Genomic DNA, 22,031 nt, shown 5'->3' on the forward strand with positions numbered 1-22,031 from the left:
CAAGAAAAGCAAACCATGAGGCGTTCCCAAATGTGCAGCGAAAGAGAATGTTTTAAAAGTGCTTATGTGTTGGAAACAGATAGATGTTACAGCAAAGAGATTAAAGATGAAAATGAGAGCGTCTGGAACAACAGACCACAATTCACACCGTGACAACAGGAAGTGACACAATACGCCTTACCGCAAACAGGAAGTGACCTGGAGTATTATCAAAAGCAAGATGAGACACCAGAGCCAACCTTACATTTGTCTTTCCCTTGATGAGTTGTACTGAAATGTAATGTTCCCCACAGGGGTAATATAAAGGCAATTCAATTCAATAATTCTGTTGTGAGCTGTTAAACAGAAAAGTTGACACCAAACCTGACACGATGTTGTGCTTTTAAATAGGTTTATTAATAAAGAAACAGAACCTGTTGCAGGCAGAAAAAAGGGTTGAAAGCAGGGATCAGGTCCAAGAAGCAGTCAGAGTTCCTTCATGGGGAAGGCAGTTAGGAGATGGCTGACAGGTTCAAAAGGCTTGGCCAGAATCACGGTCATGAAAATCAGATCGCCTGTGAGGTGCCTGATTGAAGCAAGGTGAGACTAGGAAATCCAGAAATGAGAACTTGGTCAAAAATAGGCAAGGCAGGAAAGGATGCTGTAAACATCTATTCACACAATGGCTTTCAGTTCATCTTACAATAGGTGTCTGTGGAGCCTCACAAAATAAGGACCCATGTGAACAAGTGAACATGGTTTGGCTAATTGTGTCATGTTTCTGCTCTTTGTGGCTAATTTGTGAGATCAGCAACACCTGCATTTTCCCTGTTTGCCTGCATGACATTCACCTGGTATCTTGACTATAAATACTGGTCTCTCACTGCTTTTCTGTGTAACATTCTTGAAATCCTTAGAGTGAATAAATCATGCAGTTTTCTTTGACTACCAGCCATTTTTTTGACTGCCCCCTTGGATAGCTTTGCATGATTCTGCTTTTTGTGTTTGATCCCTGCCTGAACTCTGGTCAAACACTGAGTATTGTGCTTGTGTTGTTTCCCTCAAGTTCAAGTCCCAGTAACTTCCCCAGCGTCAGCGAATTGGCAAAAAGCTCCAGGTTTTGTTTGCTGGAGCAGATGCCACTTGGACTCTGAGAATTTGTTCCTTTGTGCATCCCCGGTTGTTTCTACTTACCCAACGAACCTTCTTTTTAAATAAAAAAATGTTGAACCTACTCCTGTTGTACAACTGAATACCAGGTCTCCCATATTCCCCATTATACAATAATCTGGTCATGAATGGACCCATTTTTCTGCTTCTGTATCTGCACCCCCCACAGTCAGTCTGGAGGATGTTCCTGTTCGCGATTCCCATCTGATCCCCTTTCAGCCTTTTGTAGGAGATTCTGACCAGTCTAATTCTTTTTTTATTCAGTGTGAGATACACTTTCAGCTTCTGCCCCCTCCATTCCTCCTGATTTTGAGTTGTATTTGCAATCTCTCGGCCGTGTGACAGTTATATCAAGTTCTCCAGGGAATGAATCATGGTTTAATCTATTAATCTATTCTGCCTGCAACAGAAGCACCACAAAGTGTATTTGGACTCAAACAGGCTTGTTTCTGAGTATATAATACATTTTCACACCTTGGTTGCTGATAGCAGTTGGAATGAGGAGGCTGTTATGGATGCATTTATATAGTGCTTAGATTATGATATCAAAGATGAGCTTGCTATATGTAACTATTCAAGGTCTCTGAAAGAATAGGAAGACTTGCCAACTTAGATCAATGTGCTCCCTTTCAAGGAGAAGGGAGAAATGAAATAGGTCTGAGACTAGAGTTGGGAATTGGAAAGATTTTCACGATTCCGATTCCCTTATCGATTCTGTGAAATGATTCGATTCCTTTTCGATTCTCTTTTCGATTCCAATTTGGGGGAAAAAGGAGAACAGTTTGATGATGAGCATCAACTTTGTTTACTTAACTATCACACAACCTTACAAACTAACAAGGTCAAGATGTCCACAGCAAATGTGCAACTGGAGTAACATTTATCTTTGTTTAAATAAAGGAATATAAGAACAAACTTAAAGGTATACTATGCAACCGGGGTTGATTTTCCAGCGAGGCTCCCCCCAGAGGGCGAAAGTAAAAGTGCACTGTCGTAAAGATGCTCAGCTGTTCTGGTTTCTCCATCAAGCCAGGCGCGGTTGTTTTGAGCTTAGCAGACAGGCGAACGCAACGAAAAGTGGAAAAAACGGCAGTACAAACAACGACTAACACAGTGAAGGTATGAACATCAAGCTTCCCGCAGCGGCCGTCGCGGTTCTTTGTTGTTGCTTTCGTGCGTGCATATAGTGAATAGCAGGGCAAAAACACATGGAGTTCTCACCGTAAAGCGAGACTTCTGTGTGTGCGGGCCGTAAGCTCTTGCAATTGCAAGTACGGTATTTCCCCCACAGACCCCCAGGGCGGCCGAGAAAACCTTTGTTCGACCTGAAATTACTCATTTAATCATCCAAAACGGTATGGAACACATTAATTAACTGAAAAATGTTGCATAGTATGCCTTTAAATACAGTAGATGAGTTGTTTAGAATACAAGAAAATGTAAGTTTGTTGTGACAGTTGCTTATTAATCTCTCTTTAGATAACCTCAGTCATCTAAATCTAATGGAGAAGCCATCCGTTTAATGAAAAAGCATCACTGTGCAATTTTGGGAAATAAACTTATCTCCCCCTAATTTAAATAAACGAGCGTCACCTTTCTCTCGGTCCCTGAACTGTGGAGCAACTTTGTAGCATATTTCGTTACCACCATTGCAATAGCTAGAATCATGTAAGAATTCCAGCTACCAGTAGTTCTAATTAAACATGCTACCAATGAAGGGCTGGATTAACGAGAAAGGCACACTCCCTTAATAACCCCAAAGACAGGTAGGAAATTGGTTTATTTCCAGAAATGGCATATGATTTACTGGGCACCACATTAAGCACAGCCAGTGATGTAAAACTAAGTACTTACGACCAGAGTTGCCTTCCATGCTGGTCGTAACTTTAGCTTCTGTCCGGTTAGAATCAAAAACACAGCATTCGTTAAATTGTATGCCATGTTGTGTGCACAGGTGTTTCTGCCTGTTGGATCTATTTCCTCCCGCGGATGTATATGCCATTTTGCAATGATTGCAAAGCGCCTCGTTGCCATCGTTCTCTTCCTTAAAATGAAGCCAAACCTTTGACCGTTTACCCGATGGGGCGGCATTTTTTTTGTTTGGTTTTTCAACTGGTCACGTCGTACTTGCTTACTGAATGCCGTGTGCGTAACTTACGTATAAAACGTGACGTAACTTGCGTAAAAACGTGACGTAACTTGCATAACTTGCTACCGTTGTGCTGCTCAGAGCCGCAGCACATGGAATCGAAAAGAGAATCGTTAAACGAGCTGCCAAACGGTGCCATGGAATTGAAACACACGGAACCGGTTCTGAACAGGAACCGGTTTTCGATTCCCATCCCTATCTGAGACAATTTAATTTTCCCTTTCTCATTGCATCCCAAGGGTTTCTGTGGAGATGAAACACAGGCTGAGACTAAGTCTTTTGTATTGCCGGGATAAAGGTCCACCAAATGACCAAGCTCAGTAGTAGGCATCCTCAGTAGGATGGTTCTATCTTTTACTGAGATAGAACCATCACTCTCCCACCTCCTCAGAAGCTTCTACTTCTGCAGAGCGCTGCTTTTCCAACCAGTCTCTATCAGGTACACAGATATATCCACAGCCTGTCAGGTGGTTTGTGTTGTGTATTCTCACCTTTTTCCAGTAGGTTGTGACTGGTGGGTGGCAGCCGTAGGTGTTTCCCATCAACACCAATCAAGAGGAGAATTTAAGGGAGGCAGGAGAGAGAAGGCATAAGTCAGATCATTAGCTCAACCAAATCAGTAACCTGACTGTACCTTATTCTTGTTGCTTCGTGACCTCAAGTTCCATGACTCATCCAAGTCTGTTTCCTTTCTCACGGTCTCAAGTCTGGATTGTGACCTGGGCATTTCTTGATATTCTCCTCTTTGGAAGAACTCAAGATTTGATTCTTAACCATTATCACAAGAGCCTTCTAGGAACTCCTCCATCCACTGCTCTAGAAACATTGAGAATGCTCCTAGCAGTCCACCTCCAGCCATCCATCAGTCCATCAATTGCAGCTCTCTGTGTGCTGCTTCACCGTCCCCCTGGACTACTGTTAAAAGCAACCGCACCCTGTTGGCGGTGAAACACCCTCAGCAGACCCAGCCCGTTTTACCCTTCAGGCGACATCACTTAACTATTACGTTAGATATAAGACTCTCAAAACAGTAAAGTAAATTTCAATGTATTTAATCTACCAAAGTCAGAGAAACGGTTACAGACAATCTATTTGCGCATAAGTGGTCAGCTCAGGGTTCTCAGGCAACTGCTCCTTCGTTGCAAGAAGGAAAAGAAAACGAAAAAAAGAAAAAAATCATAGTTCTCTGGCATATTCCTCCCAAATTTCTTAAGTCCTTTTCTTGTTCCTCTGCTCGAACAACACAATTTAGTTGGATGGTAATGACTGTTCAGTCCTGGCTTGGGCAATAAGCATTTTATTCCCAGTAACATGCTCTGAGAAAATGGGTGGCAGACACCAGGCCTTGTTTACTGTTGAGGACCAAAAACAAGGTGTAATTAGTGTTCCCATCAAGACTCCCAATCTTGTGTCATCAAGATGTCAACGGGCTTGACAAGACAGGCTTAATTTGAGACATGTGGAACGTAGGATGAACACGGGAGTGAGACAGCAGACGTAGCAGGACAGTCGTGGGACTGATTATGGAGAGAATCTCGTAGGGAATTAAATGGCAGGCTTTGGAGAAACAGTTGATGATGGTGAGTATGGTGGTCATGCCATTCGAGGAAGGTAGGCCGGTTACAAAGTCGAGAGCAATATGGGACCAGGGACATTTGGGGACCGGTAGAGGTTGGAGCAAGCCAGCGGGTCGTTGGTTTGAAGCCTTGTTTTGAGCACAGACAGGACAGGAGAGAACAAAGTCTTTAATGTCACGGGACATATGGGGCCACCAGAAGTGTCTCGAGAGGAAGGAACTTGTGCGAAAAACACTGGGAGTGGGCCCACTGAATAACACAATAAAGTGACCTGGGGTTGAGGCGTTTGGCTGATTGTTGGTAAGTGAGGTTTTTATGATCAGTCCAAAATCTGCACGGGCTTCTCGGACCCCTCTAGCCAGTGTCTCCATTCCTCCAGGGCTAGCTTGATTGTCAGGAACTCTCAGTCACCAACATCATAGTTTCGCACTGCTGGGTTTAGACGTTGGGAGAAGAAAGCGCAGGGATGTAAACTTCTGATCTTGGTCAGAGCGTTGGGACAGCACTGCTCCCACTCCAGTGTTGGAGGCATCGATTTCAACTATAAATTGTTTAGATGGATCGGGGTGGATTAATATGGGAGCGTGGGAAAAACTCTTCTTGAGGGAACTGAAGGCTGAGTCTGCCTCAGGGCTCCACACAAATGGGGTTTTGACTGAGGTGAGTGCATGAAGGGGGGCTGCGACTTGGCTGTAGCTCCTGATGAAGCGCCAGTAGAAGTTTGCGAAGCCAAGAAAAAGTTATTTTCTGTTTTCAGGTTTGGGCCAATCGAGGACTGCTTTGATCTTCTTGGGGTCTGATCAAATTAGGCCCCCTTCTAAGATGAGCCCAAGGAAGGTAACAGATGATTTGTGGAACTCACATTTTTCGGCCATAAGAAAGTCTGTTTTCGAGAAGACGTTGGAAGACAAGACGGACATGATCTTGGTGTTCTGCTAGGTCACGGGAATAGATCAGTATATCTGAAGTGTTTTACTTCTTTGCTGTGCTGTTCCCACACTTGAAGGTTGTGCCAAGCTGAACTTTAAACTGGATTCCACTCAATGATCAGACTGTTGTTCCATTTTTCCATTTATTAATTTTCTTGTGTTATTTACAGTTAATCATTAATTATTAGTAGCAGGTGAAAAACCTTAAAAGACAAATCAAACAAACAAACATTTACTCTATTGCACATTGTAAGAATCAGTTCTGAACAATTTATCATTAAATACATTTATGAAAATAGGTTATGGTTTTATCTTTAAGTTAGGACAAACTACTTTTTAATTACTTATTATAAAAATGCATGAAAAATATCAAAGCAGTTTTACCACGCTACAAACAAACATTTCTCATATCTCAATGCCTCATCAGCAGCAGCGCATACCTTGCATTCACAACAAAAGGATCAAACACGAGCTTACCGGCTGTCTGTTCAGTTCTTTGCTTCTTTGACACAAACCTCGCACAGCTCTTTTTTCCTGCCCGAGTCGGATGGCAAATTTTATATTTTTCACTGCAGTCCTTCTGCTCAAGCCAGGAAGTGTGTCTCACCTTGTTGTGATTGATTTCACCTGGTAAGCTGCGCGCTCACGCTCAAACAGCTGACGTAAAAAGAGCCGTTCACCGCAACACTCAGAATGATCCCGTGTCTGTCACTTCTCTGCAGCAGCAGCAGGGCAGTGCGTCCTGCTCAAACAGCTGACATAAAGGGGCGTTCGCCGCAACAATATCGTCCAAGTAGACAAAAACAAAAATATTTAGGAAATCACGAACGACATCATTCATGAGAGCTTGAAAAACAGAGGGGCATTACACAAGCCGAAAGGCATCACCAGATATTCTAAGTGTCCCAAAGGTGTCTTGAAGGTCATTTTCCATTCATCACCGAACTAAGTGGTAAGCATTACGTAGGTCTAATTTTGTGAAAATAGTGGCAGATTGGACCGGCTCTAGGGCAGAGGAGAGAAGTGGGAGTGGATACTTATTCTTAACAGTAATGGCGTTTAATCTGCGAAAATCAATACACGTGCGAAGAAAACCCAGCCCCGAGAGGGGAAGACGAGGTGCGAATGAGGCCAGCAGCTAATGACTCTTTTATGTATTTCTCCAGGGCCTGTCATTCAGCCTGAGAAACATTATAAAGCCGGCTCGTCGGCAACAGAGCACCTGGAAGAAGATCTATCGCACTTTCATTAGGGGGCAGCGAGTTCAATATAATTCAATTCAATTTTATTTATATAGCGTCAAATCATGAAACATGTCATCTCAAGGCACTTTACAAAATCAAGTTCAATCATATTATACAGATTGGGTCAGATTATACAGATTGGTCAAAAATGTCCTATATAAGGAAACCAGTTGATTGCATCAAAGTCCCGACAAGCAGCATTCACTCCTGGGGAAGCGTAGAGCCACAGGGAGAGTCGTCTGCATTGTACATGGCTTTGCTGCAATCCCTCATACTGAGCAAGCATGAAGCAACAGTGGGAAGAAAAACTCCCCATTAACGGGAAGGAAAACCTCCGGCAGAACCGGGCTCAGTATAACATCTGCCTCGACCGACTGGGGGTTACAAAAGACAGAGCAGAGACACAACAAGAGAGACAAAAAAGCACAGAAGCACACATTGATCCAGTAAACTGTTCTACATTAGATGGTAGTAGCGGGTGAGCCGTCTTCTCTGGATGATGTAACAGTTAACAAAACGCCAGACCAGGTGTACCTACTATGAAGATAAAAGAGAGAGAACAGAAAGTTAAAGCAGAAATGACGACACACAATGCATAATTGAAGAACAGTAGAACTCTAAAGAGTGAGAAAATTAGAGAAATAGGCCCTGATGTCCTCCAGTAGCCTAAGCCTATAGCAGTAAAACTATAAAGGTGGCTCAGAGTAACATGAGCCACTCTAGTTATAAGCTTTGTCAAAAAGGAAGGTTTTAAGATTAGTCTTCAAAGTAGACAGGGTGTCTGCCTTACAGACCAAACCTGGGAGTTGGTTCCACAGGAGAGGAGCCTGATAGCTAAAGGATCTGCCTCCCATTCTACTTTTAGAGACTCTAGGAACCACCAGCAGACCTGCAGTCTGAGAGCGAAGTGCTCTGTTAGGAACATACGGGGTAATCAGAGCTCTGATATATGATGGAGCTTGATTATTAAGGGCTTTATACGTTAGAAGAAGAATTTTAAATTCTATTCTTGATTTAACAGGAAGCCAATGAAGGGAAGCTAAAATTGGAGAAATTGGAGTTGGAGTTGGCCTGAGTTTTACTGAAGACTATACTATACTGCTCTAGATAGAATTTTTTATTAGACATCTAACTTTAGTTTAATTGATAATACACCTAAGCACAATTTTAACCCCATGTAATTCAACCCTCCTTAAATATTTTAGGTAACTGGGTACAATACTAAACTATTTTCTCTGGTGCTTTAATCCCTAATTTACCAATGTTATTTAGTAGAATAAGTCATTATTCTAATCTTGCAGTTTTATCTATTTAAGTCCTTAACCTTTGTGGTGCTTTGTTGATGTCTGCCAGAGTGGCAGATTTTACAGGCATCCTAAATATTTGGTTCTTATTTGCGCCTCTACTACAAGATACCCAGTAAATGTGGTGTTCACAATTTCCCCTTCGCTTCAATGGGTAGTGTAAAGGTTCAGAGTTTATTCTACTTATATTGATAAATTAATTTGCTCTCTCGTTCATTCATTGATTCGTTTATCCTATTAACCGTTGCTGTAATGCCTACTTCAACTTTTTCGCCCACTAGTTTTTTCTTGTTCATAATTATTGCTCATTGATGTAAATTTACTTTTCCTATATCATCTGAATTACATAAATTTTTCTTACCCACTTTCCTTTAATGTTTAAAACAGCCCCTCTATGTATCCCACTTGTTGCTTTAATTGCCAATATTCATACGTTGTCGAACCTGGTTATGTTTAGCATAATTGATTAAGTTGCTCTATGCTTTCATCACGTGAATTAACATTTTGGTGCAGAATTATTTTCTTTTAGCGGTGTCACCTATTTCTTCTCATGCATGTTGTATTTTGCGAAGCTGATTGTTTCCTAAAGGTGCCTCTTTGAATCTTATTCAAACCCCTTGTGGGGTTAATAATTCCAAATTTCTTAATTTAATAAGCTCCAAAACACACACACACACACACACACACACACACACACACACACACACACACATATTATATATATATATATATATATATATATATATATATATATATATATATATATATATATATATATATATATTAGATTATTTAAATACTAACCTTGTTAGGAAAGTAAAAGAAAATCCCTCATATTAGGAGCACTAAAAATCTTTTTGATCAGGCCAGAACCTCTCTCCCGAATGCGATTGACCTTCTTATAGCTCACTAATAACAGCTCTGACTTAAAACAATTGACATCCTAGGGGTTTAATAATAATAATCTTGATTGGTTTTAATCTGAACGTTTTCTCCTAAGCACATCCGCCAATGTAGTTGTTTCTAATGTGTGTTTTGTTTTTTAATTGTATACAGGAAAATATGAAGTGAAATGCAAAAGGGGTGTCTGCCAAGTCATCTTTGTTTCTGTTGCTGCCCGTTGAAGATTGTCCGATGCCCTTTTCTTAGCCTTGCCATTAGTTGTCCATTTTCAGTCCTCATGACTGAGTTCAGCAGCACAACATCCTTCCAGGACCAGCATTGTCCATGAATCTTCTTTCTCCAATCATTGTGTCTGAAACCACAAGGAACTCTGCCAGCATTTTGCCAATATGGATTTTTTCCCAAATGAAATTGTCTAATACAAGAACTGATCATCTTCATCCGTAGTGTAGTGTACAGAAGTTGAAAAAAAATGTAAACAAAAATGACTGTAAAACTGTCTCAAACAAAATCAACCACAGTGTTAACTCTAAAACTAAATAGTATTAAAGTTCTTCACCTTTACCCCAGTTGTTTTTCCCTTCAAAAATTTAACCAAGCAAAATATTATACAGTTAGTTCATCCTCTTTGTATGTGTTCAATCAAAAACAAAACAGATTTCTCTTAACCCCCGTAGCATCACATTTCCTCATTATACCTCTATGCAGCATCTGCAAACATTTTTAATATTTGTCCAAAATTTGAATAAAAAAACTGGATTAGGCAGGAGTCAATGACATTACCTTCTTTCTTTGTCCCCTGGACCATACGGTTTGGTACTCACTTGCATCTGAGAATGTCTAAGAAAAAGAGACTAAATTCTCTCCGTTAGCACATTCCAATTATATTTGACCAGGTTTCTTTGCAAGAAAAAAGACAGAAAACAGGAAAGAAATGTTAATGTGAATCAGTGGGAAGGTGAACAGTGGAAAGGGGAACATGAAAAATTCTAAAGTCACCTTTCTCCACTGGAAGATCTTAATATTACCTGGCTTAAGTTGGTTAAAACTTGACATAATTTAGTGTCCAAAATGTATTGACTCCTTACCATACTGCTACAACTGTCTTCTCAGAGTCTTCTGTTGGCAGAAAGATGGCTTTTCAACTTCACCTGAAAGCAGTAACTCAGAGAAAAACAATTACTATTTTGGTATAAAAAGAAAACCTGGTCCTCTTAGTGTCTTGGTTTTTAATGTAATGTTTCTAAACTCTTGGTTGGTCCAGGAGAGGTACAAGTCTTTTGTTCATTCTAAAACCTTGTTCAAAAACATCTCCTTTAAAATTGTTTTTTTTTTCCAGAACTACCTTAAATGTAGCTACTTTGCCGCTGGAGATGCAAAAATTACAAAATTATCTTCCCTTGAGTGGGGGAGGCAGATTTCCTGTGTTGGCACCTTTACTCTGAAGGTCCCTTTGAGCATCTGGGGTTTTGGTTCCCCTGGCGTCTGCCTCTGTGCTCAGGGGGTTGGGTCTTTTGGCTCTGGACAATCACTATTGAGCACTTGTCATGGATAAACCTTACAAACACAAACACACTCTCACAAACACCTAAAGGTGCTTGGATCCAGGTAGTTACAGATTCACTTCTAACCAGAAAACCCCTATTATCTTCAGCTGTCACTTTATACAGTACAGACCAAAAATTTGGACACACCTTCTCATTCAAAGAGTTTTCTTTATTTTCATGACTATGAAAATTGTAGATTCACACTGAAGGCATCAAAACTATGAATTAACACATGTGGAATTATATACTTAACAAAAAAGTGTGAAACAACTGAAAATATGTTTTATATTCTAGGTTCTTCAAAGTAGCCACCTTTTGCTTTGATTACTGCTTTGCACACTGTTGGCATTCTCTTGATCAGCTTCAAGAGGTAGTCACCTGAAATGGTCTTCCAATGGTCTTGAAGGAGTTCCCAGAGATGCTTAGCATTTGTTGGCCCTTTTGCCTTCACTCTGCAGTCCAGCTCACCCCAAACCATCTTGATTGGGTTCAGGTCCGGTGATTGTGGAGGTCAGGTTATCAGGCACAGCACCCTATCACTCTCCCTCTTGGTCAAATAGCCCTTACACAGCCTGGAGGTGTGTTTGGGGTCATTGTCCTGTTGAAAAACAAATGATGGTCCAACTAAATGCAAACCGGATGAAATAGCATGCCGCGGCAAGATGCTGTGGTAGCCATTCTGGTTCAGTATGCCTTCGATTTTCAATAAATCCCCAACAGTGTCACCAGCAAAGCACCCCCACACATCACACCATGCTTCACGGTGGGAACCAGGCATGTAGAGTCCATCCGTTCACCTTTTCTGTGTCGCACAAAGACACGATGATTGGAACCAAAGATCTCAAATTTGGACTCATCAGCCCAAAGCACAAATTTCCACTGGTCTAATGTCCATTCCTTGTGTTCTTTAGCCCAAGCAAGTCTCTTCTGCTTATTGCCTGTCCTTAGCAGTGGTTTCATAGCGGCTATTTTACCATGAAGGCCTGATTCACACAGTCTCCTTTTAACAGTTGTTCTAGAGATGTGTCTGTTGCTAGAACTCTGTTTGGCAGTGACATGGTCTCTAATCTGAGCTTCTGTTAACCTGTGATTTCTGAGGCTGGTGACTAGGATGAATTTATCCTCCGCAGCAGAGATGACTCTTGATCTTCCTTTCCTGGGGAGGTCCTCATGTGAGCCAGTTTCTTTATAGCGCTTGATGGTTTTTGCGACTGCACTTGGGGACACTTTCAAAGTTTTCCCAATTTTTCGGACTGACTGACCTTCATTTCTTAAAGTAATGATGGCCACTCGTTTTTCCTTACTTAGCTGCTTTTTGCTTGCCATAATACAAATTCTAACAGTTTATTCAGTAGGACTAAGCTGTGTATCCACCTGACTTCTGCACAACACAACTGATGGTCTCAACCCCATTTATAAAGCCAAGAAATCCCACTTATTAAACCTGACAGGGGACACCTGTGTAGTGAAAACAATTTCCGGTGACTACCTCTTGAAGTTCATCAAGAGAATGCCAAGAGCGTGCGAAGCAGTGATCAAAGCAAAAGGTGGCTACTTTGAAGAACCTAGAATTTGAGACATATTTTCAGTTGTTTCACACTTTTTTGTTAAGTATATAATTCCACATGTGTTAATTCATAGTTTTGATGCCTTCAGTGTGAATCTACTATTTCCATAATCATGAAAATAAAGAAAACTCTTTGAATGAGAAGGTGTGTCCAAACTTTTGGTCTGTACTGTACTTCTCGTGCTACGGCTGTAAATGTTTGCACCCAGTAGTGCAGTCTGGACTACCATGCTGCTTGGAAGCTCTTTGCGAAACAGCTGTGTTCAGACCTTAGTGGTTGCTTTACCTTTTGAAAATGAAAAAAAGAGAGAGACTTGTAATAAAATAAAGTTTGGCATCTCACATTAAATGTCTGGGCCAAATTAAATAGATACACAGAAATGGTAACATGCCTTGACCAAAACATAATTGAAGTTAGTTAAAAATAATTGGAATCGAGGATTAGGGGTAAATAAAAAAGAAAAAAAAACAAACAGGGTTGACTGTAATACAAATTAAGCATTGAGGCTGTATTCAGGGTATTTCACTATAAAATTGCAGAGGTTATGATTACAAATGAACTCATGACAGTTTACTGTAGAAATAGCAGATTAGAGGCTCTTATACTATAATTATAATGTATTATTAGAATTAAAATAGTAAACAGAAATAAAGAAGAGATTCTATCACTGATTTTAGCCTTTAGTAAAATAGGAGAAAAATTCTTTCCCGTTTTCATCAGAACTATTGCTGCAGCGTTTTGGAGAAGCTAAAGGTTTTTAACTGCATTTTGTGAACTTCCTAATAGTAAAGAATTAAAATAACCGAGTCTTGAAATAATAATACACGGATGGCATTCTGTCCAGGGATATTTAATAATTCTAATTATTGGCAATATTGTGGAGGTGAAAAAGTAGACCCTAAAAACCTGTTTAAAATGGGACTAAATACGTTTATTTTTCTTTTTACTCCAAAGATGACAACTTCTGTCTTGTCCGAATTTAAAAGCACAACTTTTAAATTTAGGAACTACATTCAAAAAGCAGGGTAATGCAGTTCAGTATACTTACATAGTTCCATCAAAGAAAGCATTCCTCCTCTGATAATGACATAATTTCCAAGATGGCAGTGCCCTTTCAGTAGCTGAATCCCCCTTGATGCTGTTACTAATTCCCTCCTGAAGCGCACTGATTAAAGAAGCATCTAAAATTATTTTAGCGGTTGTGGACATTCAATTACTGAGTCAACATTTACTGAGTTCTTTAATGGTTGTAAAATAGACATGGTGCAAGGTTTTAGAAATATTCAATAGGTTTTACAAGGTTGCATTTAGCAAAAAAAACAACAAACAACACACTTAGTGACTTTTGAGACACTAAAACATAACCAAACCAATAACAAGTGCTGTTGTGTAAAAGTAGGAGCCACTGTTAACAAGGGCGGTGGATAGGAAATAGGTGGCCTCAGGCTACTAGGTTGTCCAACTTGTCTAATGAAAAAAGGTGGGGCCCTAGGAAGGAGGTGGTTAATAGATCAGTCGTGTCCCACTTATTTAGCTAAAAAGGTCTCACAGGAACTCTAAGCAGGGTAATACTTGTTAGATTCAGAGGCCTTTAGAACCTTAGCTAGCTTTAATTGAAAATAGAGAAGGATGAAGGAGGGGGTTTAGTTCAAGCCCGACAACAACATGACTTATACTGTACTCATGACGACCAGAAAAAATAGTGACTCAAAGACGTTGTTGGACATAGACATGGATTGCACTACTTGGATTATTATTTGTTTACTACTACTTTTCTCTTGGACTTGTAGCTTCTAACATGGATCCTCCTCCCCTGGAGGAGCTGGCCTAAGTGGCTGGGGAGAGGGACGTCTGGGAACTCCCTACTGAAGCTGTTACCCCCGCGACGTGACCCCGGATAAGCGGAAGACAATGGATGGATGGATCGAAATTCCTAAACATGGGAGGAGGTTTATGCCTCTACTGATTCTGACAAGGCTTTTGACTCTTTTTTGCTTCACATTGATTACTGCTTTACAATGGTTACTGCTGGTGAACCCGATATTAAGCCGGACACAGTTACATATTTTTAAAAGGTTTATTGAAAGGGTGAATAATGGCAGGTGAGGCAGTCAAGCAGAACTAGAACTAGGTAGATGAGTAATGGTAGCAGGTGTAGGCAGGCAGGAAGAGCAGGAGACCAGACCAGAGGATACAAGTAGGGAGAGACCAGATCAGGCGATGTAGACTGAAGAACCACCAGAACAGGCAGAGCAAGCAGGAGACTCACGGGAAAACAGGCAGAACTGCAGCACACAGACACTGGCAACTTTAACTGAAGAGTCCAGCTGACTGAGCACACAGGATGTGGAAGAGACAGGGTACATCACACAGGAACACAAGAAGCAATGAAGGGAGGAGACATTCTGGCAGCAATGAGTTGGCTGAGGCAGGTATACGTAAGCTGGTGAACAGGTGAGCTGAGTAGACTAATTACTGTTAACAGGCAAATATGATCTAAAGTAGGGTGGTGGCTGGAGGGACACTGAGCTGATTGGATATTAGTTGAGATGTGACAAGCTGACCGGAAAAGTCCAGAAATGTCCAAAGTAAAACAAACAAAAACCTAAAACATGGCAGATTACACTTTATGACAAGCACTGTCCTCTTAAATAAGACATGGATAACCAAAGGCTTAGTAAATGCGTATAAAAAGAAAAATCAACTTTATTGTATATATTTGAAGCATATAACTACAGAAACAGAACAAAGATATAAAACATATAAAAACAATCTGACAAATACAATGAGATCAGCTGATAATTATTATTATCACAGACTATCAGTGTTGGACCATTATTTGCAAACAAAATAAAATCAAAATATAGAAAGGAATTAGCTGAAAACAATACACAACCAAATCTAAAGTCTCTATTCTTGAGAGCAACAGATGGGAGTGAAATTATTGAAATGTACACAAATTTAGATATAAAAGATCAAAGCAGGGCTGGTGCTAGCCATTTGGGTGCCCTAAGCGCAAATGCTCTTTGGTGCCCCCCACCAACCATACACATGGAAAGAGAACAATAACACAGTATTCATCAATGTTTTTCACTTGATTACCAACTAATTTTGTATTAACCCATTGTAACAACACATTTATCAGTTCAGTTTAATTTATTTAAAATTTTACTCTTAATTTTCCCTCAGGATAAATAAAGTATCTATAAGGGATGGAGACAATCGACTTATGATTAATTGATGATTAATTAGTTCTATCCAATTAACTGATAGACCTTAGACCTTCTTTCAGCGAGGGCGCTGCCAATGATTTTAAAGTGGAACCATGTTTATTAAAAGAGTCCAATGTGGGATTGTATAATGAATATGCAAAATGCTCTTTATGCAGTTGTGTTTTTAAATATAAACACTCAACAAATTCCTTAAGATGTCAGATAAATAGCTCTCATTGAGCCAACCTGCATGGCGGATTTTTCAACAAAAACTTCGCTCAGATTTGCTCAGAAGGCAAGGTGTGATAATAGAAAAGCAGAGGGGATTTTGGAAAAAAATATATATAACATCATGCTAAAAGCTCAGTTAATGGTGCGAGCTTTCGTGGAGATTATTAGTGTTTTATATATTTTATTCTCTTCAACTTGTTTCTATTCAGTGAGCTAATAGGTTTGTGTTTTGATATATTTTATAACCAAGTTGAATAATTTGTGAGAAACCCATCATTTTTGTTTATTCAGTCAGCATTTAATACAGGGGACACTATAAACTGTTAAAATATAATTATGTGTCCCTTTTAAAATTCAGCATGTAAAAAATAGCCCTTCATGTTATGGAAAGACTAACTTATTAATCAATAACTTGCATCCCCAGTACCTATCAGTCTGTCTGACAGTGAAAATGAACAGACATCAGATTTTAAGAGGGATTAAAACAAGGAAACAAATAAAGTACAATGAAGGAAATGTAACAATGGAGAGTTTTAATACAGTACAAGGAAAATACTTGTTTTCAAGGATGTTTTACACCCCAATAATATAAAAAAGGTCTGACTTTACAGAGGAACCTGACCCAGATGATCATACGTTTAGTTTTCCTGAGAAAGATTCATTAGCAGGAATTTATCAAAACTAAGAGTCCTCTGTCTTGCACACTTCTATATATTATTTTAGATTTACAGACTTTAATACTGCTGTTAAGAGTACATTTTTTAAATAAGGACAGACGAAACAGGCCAAACATGGGGTACTTTATCATGCCCTGTTGCTTTTGCACATTCATGTTTTTCATTTGCTCAAAGAAGTTTAGTCTTGCTTAAGTAGTGAATATCTATGTGTAAAATGATACTTTGCTATGTTATTTTTATCTACAACAGTAAAAACAAAACTGCATAGGGTCTATTGATTCCTTCTTTCTCTACCTATCAGCCACTATTGAGGGGTGCCTCACCCAGAGCTGTTCTCAGGGCACAGATATAAGAGACAGGATGTGACAGAGTGGAGCTGTTTAGTGTCATTTTAGTTGTGAAAACATTAAGTGCATGTGAAATTATGCTTTGCTGCATTTTTTAGTTGACTACAACTCTAAAAACCTCCAAAGGTTCTTTCTGTTTATCTCCCTGTCAGCCGCTACTGAGGGGCAACCGACGCTCCTCTGAGTGCGCTGAGTAGGAGAAGTGAAAAAGAGGTGGGACATTCCCTGACACCCCTTAGGCCCACCCCCAGTATAGGCAGCTAGAGGTGTGGTTACGCCCTTTTTGCAGCCAGCTTTAAAGTTAGGTCAAAAGCGCTTACATTTTTCTAAGTCCTACCAAAAAAGGAGCCTTTAAAGTTTCTAAAACAAAATGGGATGAACAAATGTTTCAATCTGCTATGTTTGCATAAGGGTGTCCTGTACATCTGTGGTGTTGGCGTCATTACATTGGTGTCAGAAGTATTACGAGCGGTGCCGAGTGAGTGCTGTTAGCTCGTTGTCTTTGCCGGCTACACCAGCGTCATGGACGGCATGTTTCCCCATGTGAGAGTTAAGTCAGAAAGAGAGGAGGACAGTGAGGTGTGGAGTGCGGAGATTAATAAAATGGCTGGGGAGAAGGCCTCCCCCCGCGGCAAGGATGGCTACCGAAGCAGGTCTGGGTGCCGGCGTGAAGTTGCGCCTGTCAACACCATTGTTCCAGGGAGCGCCAAAGGATCTTATCAACAAAAAGTGACATTTCTGGGTCACCAGGTTGGAAGGGAAGGGAAGGAATTAGCACAATTGAGGACAAAGTAAACATGGTGGCAGAGTGGCCAATTCCCACAACTCAGAGAGATCTTAAAAGTTTCCTGGGCCTGGCTTCTTATTACAGGAGGTTTGTGTGGGGGTTTGCAAGTATAGCAGCTCCCCTGTTCCAACTCCTCTAGAAGAACCAAGACTACATGTGGACTGGACAGTGCCAGGGAGCATTTCACCGTCTGCGCCAAAGTCTGACTGAGGCCCCAGTGCTCGCTCCTGCTGACCCCTCTCTCCCCTTCATTATTGACATGGATGCAAGTAATGTGGGGGTCGGGGTGTCCTTTCCCAGTTGGGGGAAGAAGGGGAGAGAGTGGTGTGGTATTTCAGCAGGGCCTTGAACAAAACAAAGGTGCTACTGCGTGACAAGGCGGGAGCTACTGCTGCAGTCCTACAACTTCTCGGTTGTCCATCGGGCTGGAGCTAAGCACGCTAATGCCGAAGACCTCTCCCATTGCCGTTGTGCTGCAGGGGGATGCACTTACTGTGACCAGAGGGAGAGGCTGGAAGAGGAACAGCTGCAACGGAGCCAGCCAGGATCATGTCGGGGTGACTCAGTAATCTGCAGGGAGCTGCAGGCGGTCGGCACAGACAGCTGGAGGTGTCAACAGGAAGAGGATCATGACATCCTGCCTGTGTTGCAGCGGGTGGAGAGACAACTGAAGCCACCATGGTAGGAGGTTGCTGGGCTCTCACTGGCCACTAAAGGATTGTGGTCCAAGATTAAAGCTCTCAAGGGAAACTGTTATGTTTCTTCAGCTATTGACTATTTTACAAAATGGCCAGAAGCCTACCCCATCCCTGATCAGGAGGCAGAGACAGTGGCAGATGCCTTGGTGGGGAGGCTGATTAGCAGGTTTGGGGTACCAGACAATATTCATAGTGACCAGGGAAGAAATTTTGAGTCACAGGTGTTTTGTGTCATGTGCAGTCGTTTTGGCATCCGGAAAACAAGAACGACACCACTACATCCCCAGAGTGACGGAATGGTGGAAAGACTCCACCGCACCTTGGGACAGCAGCTGGCCATTCTCACAGTTGAGCATCAGCAGGACTGGGACGAGCAGCTTCCATTAGTGCTAATGCCATGCTGCTCAGCTGTACATGACTCCACAGCATGTACTCCATCATTCCTCATGTTGGGGAGGGAGTTGCACACACCAGCTGAACTGTCTTTGGGACGCCCTTCGGATGCACTTGCTGTTCCAGCTGGTCCTGAGTATGATAGAAAGCTTCAAGACAGTTTGGAGATAGCACATGCATTCGCTCGGAGACAACAGGAACAAGAAGATGTGCATCAAAAATGGAACTATGATGTAAGTGTAACAATTCTGTGTTTCAGTTCTGCTGGGGTCCATATGGTTATGTGTATTTGTTATAAGTTGCATTGTGATCCTTGTTATGTGTAAAGTGTTTTTGGCTTCCCCTGTCTGACTGCTGACTTCCGCTCACATGTGATAGGCCTGTCATGTCATGTGGGCGGGGGATCGGTGAAGTGGCAGTACCAGGACCGGGAAGTGGGGGGAGTTCAGTGTGGTGTTAGCATTGAAGCTTTAAGTTGAGTGCACCAGCATTGTCCTGTTGGCAGGACTACATCTGTAGTGGTCAGAGAGTTTAGCTCCCCCCCGCCCACTGCAGCGTAGCACAAAGTTAGTGTCACATTCACTTTGGGCTGGAAGATCTAAAAAGTGTTTTTCTGAACTGGTAATATTATTTATAATTTTCCAATGCAACTGATGTTTTACAACAGGGCTATTTTGCTATTTTGGAGAGCTGTAGGTAAAAATGTATCTCTCCAGCACCACAATAGAGTTTTTATTTTTCCTATAAGTTGGATGCCTAAACAGCCTTATATGAAGTGTTTATATATTTTACACTTTCCCAATACAACTGCTGATTTATAATAGTGTTGTTATTTTGATATTTTTGGAATGGTAAGGAATAAATTGTCTTGTAATCAAAGAGTTTAGTTACTATCCATCTCTACCTGAAGATTTACCTGCACTGTATGTTGGATGCTCTAAAAACATTTTATGAAGTGGTTATATTAGTTAAATTTTTCCAATACACTGCTGTTTTACAACACTTATTTTGTTGCTGTTTTTAGGAGAACACTAGGAAATAATGTATCATTTCATTATCTGACAACTTTGCAGTGAACTAACTTATCTCTATTTTATTACAGCAAGGAGGAAGCAGGACCATCTGGTGCAGAAAGGACAACCACTTCAGTTGAGGCCATCTCCTTTTCTTCAATGTGAGAAGTACTACAGACTGCTCCAAGCCCTCTGAAGTGCATGGTTGCCTCTGCCCCAAGAGACAAGAGCAGTTCAACCAGAACAATCCCCAGGCGTGCTATTCAAGGTACCCCTCCACCTACTGATGACATTGATGATATGTGGCACTTTCCAGGTGAACCAGACACCGAGCCAAAGATACCAATTTTTTTTACGTGAAAGTTTTTCTCATGGTGCTTAATAGTTTTTCATTGATATGTATTTTTTCAATAAAATAGTTGTTTGAGACAAAGCAACACAATTCAGATCATGTTCTCTTCTATTTATTGAGATTATGCTGTGCACAATGGAACAATTTAATTAAATAGGGGGTAAATGTTATGAAAAAATACTTTGTAATATGCAGAAGGAGTTCTACATTGGAAATAAGCACTTTTATTGTTTTGGCCAATTTTGGCACAACTGTGCCAAAATCCCAGGTCCCCCTGGCACACTGCCCACTAAAACCTTTGTGGAACAATTATGCCTCAACTGATTAATTCCATATTTGTTGCAGTTATAGTCAAGATGTGGATCTATAAAGTCTGCGGCTTCTTCAATAATTTCAAAGGGATTTTCATGATGTTTTGCAGTGATTTTTTTTGGAAAAGATTTAGGTGAGCCCCTACCTGTCAGTGAAACCTCCTCACCTAGCCCGGAGAAGTTTTCCGGGGACAGTGGGGACTGTGGTGGGTTTTTATTTCAGTGTACAAACCAAAAGATCAGGTCCATCAGCTGTAGTGGGAAAGCCAGCAGTCCCAGCTAAGCTTTCGCCTCCCACCTCTTCACATCTCCCTACATCTCCTCGTTTCTGCCTTTGAGCGATTGTTTCTAAGGCTCATGATCTTTTATGTCTTTCTGCCCTTGTTGACTCTGGCTAATCGATCAGTCCTTAGTCCTTAGTCCTGCAGGCCAAAATCGAGACGGTGCCGCTGCCCACGCACTTCCAAGTTTCTGCCCTGGATGGAGGAAGCCTTCCGCAGATAACACACCAAACTAAACCCCAGGAAGTAGTTATTTCAGGAAATCATCGTCAAGGGATCCCTTTTTATGTTTTCCCCGTTAAACATGCCCCCGTGGTCCTTGGTTACAGGAGCACAACCCTCACATCAACTGGGCTGAGCAGCGGGTCGAGTCCTGGTAATCAGCCTGCCACTCGCACTGCTTACTTTCCGCGGTCCCTTCCAACCCACTGACAGGGGCAGCCGCTAAAAACGTGGACACAGTGGAATTAAGTTTAGTGCCGGAACAGTATCACGACCTACAGCAGGTGTTTAGCAAGAGCAAGGCTGAATCATTACCACCGCACCGCCCTTACGATGGCGCAATCATCCTGCTGCCCGGCGCTCCACTGCCCACAAGCCACCTTTATAATATCTCCCGGGCCACACGACAGGCCCTGGAGAAGTACATTAGCGAGTCCCTCACCTCCGGCCTGATCCGTCCCTCCTCCTCTCCGCTAGGAGCAGTTTTCTTCTTTGTGGGGAAGAAGGACGGGTCCCTCCGTCCATGTATTGATTATCGTGGCCACAATCAGATTACCGTTAAAAATAAGGATCCGCTTCCTTTCCTCACCTCTGCGCTCGATCCGGTACAGAAAGCCACCGTCTTTACCAAATTAGACTTACGCAACGCTTACCATATAGTTTGAATCCGCTGTGAGGATGAGTGGTAGACGGCTTTCAAGAACCCCTGGGGGGGTATTTGAATATCTGGTTATGCCCTTTGGACTATGCTACGCCCCTTCCGTTTTCCAAGCTCTGGTAAACGGCGTCCTCCGGGACTTCCTCAAGGTTTTCGTCTTCATCCTCCCGAGACTTCACTGAACACCTTCACCATGTACGACTAGTCCTGCAAACGGCTGCTGGAAAACCATCTCTTTGTCAAAGCTGAAAAGTGTGAATTCCATAAATCCTCTATAACCTTCCTAGGCCTCACCCTAGAGGGTGGGCGGGTCCAGACAAGATCAAGGCGGTCCTCAACTGGCCCGTGCCTGAGACGCGAAAGCAGCTTCAGCGCTTTCTCGGGTTTGCAAACTTGTATCGCTGCTTCATCAGGGGCTACAGTCAGATCGCCGCCCCTCAACATGCACTTACGTCACCCAGATCCCCATTCACATGGAA

General features: G+C 41.7%; 1 long non-coding RNA gene across 1 annotated transcript; it reads right to left on the reverse strand.

Moving 5' to 3' along the window:
- Positions 1 to 504: 504 nt before the first annotated feature.
- Positions 505 to 3,971, reverse strand: LOC110367568. The gene is made up of 3 exons (XR_002427561.1): positions 3,933 to 3,971; positions 3,790 to 3,809; positions 505 to 585 (listed from the first exon to the last, which is right to left on the reverse strand). It is a non-coding gene; the product is annotated as an uncharacterized LOC110367568 (long non-coding RNA).
- Positions 3,972 to 22,031: the final 18,060 nt, after the last annotated feature.

This window comes from Fundulus heteroclitus, chromosome 19 (assembly GCF_011125445.2).
Source record: "Fundulus heteroclitus isolate FHET01 chromosome 19, MU-UCD_Fhet_4.1, whole genome shotgun sequence".
Classification (NCBI taxonomy): Eukaryota; Metazoa; Chordata; class Actinopteri; order Cyprinodontiformes; family Fundulidae; genus Fundulus; species Fundulus heteroclitus.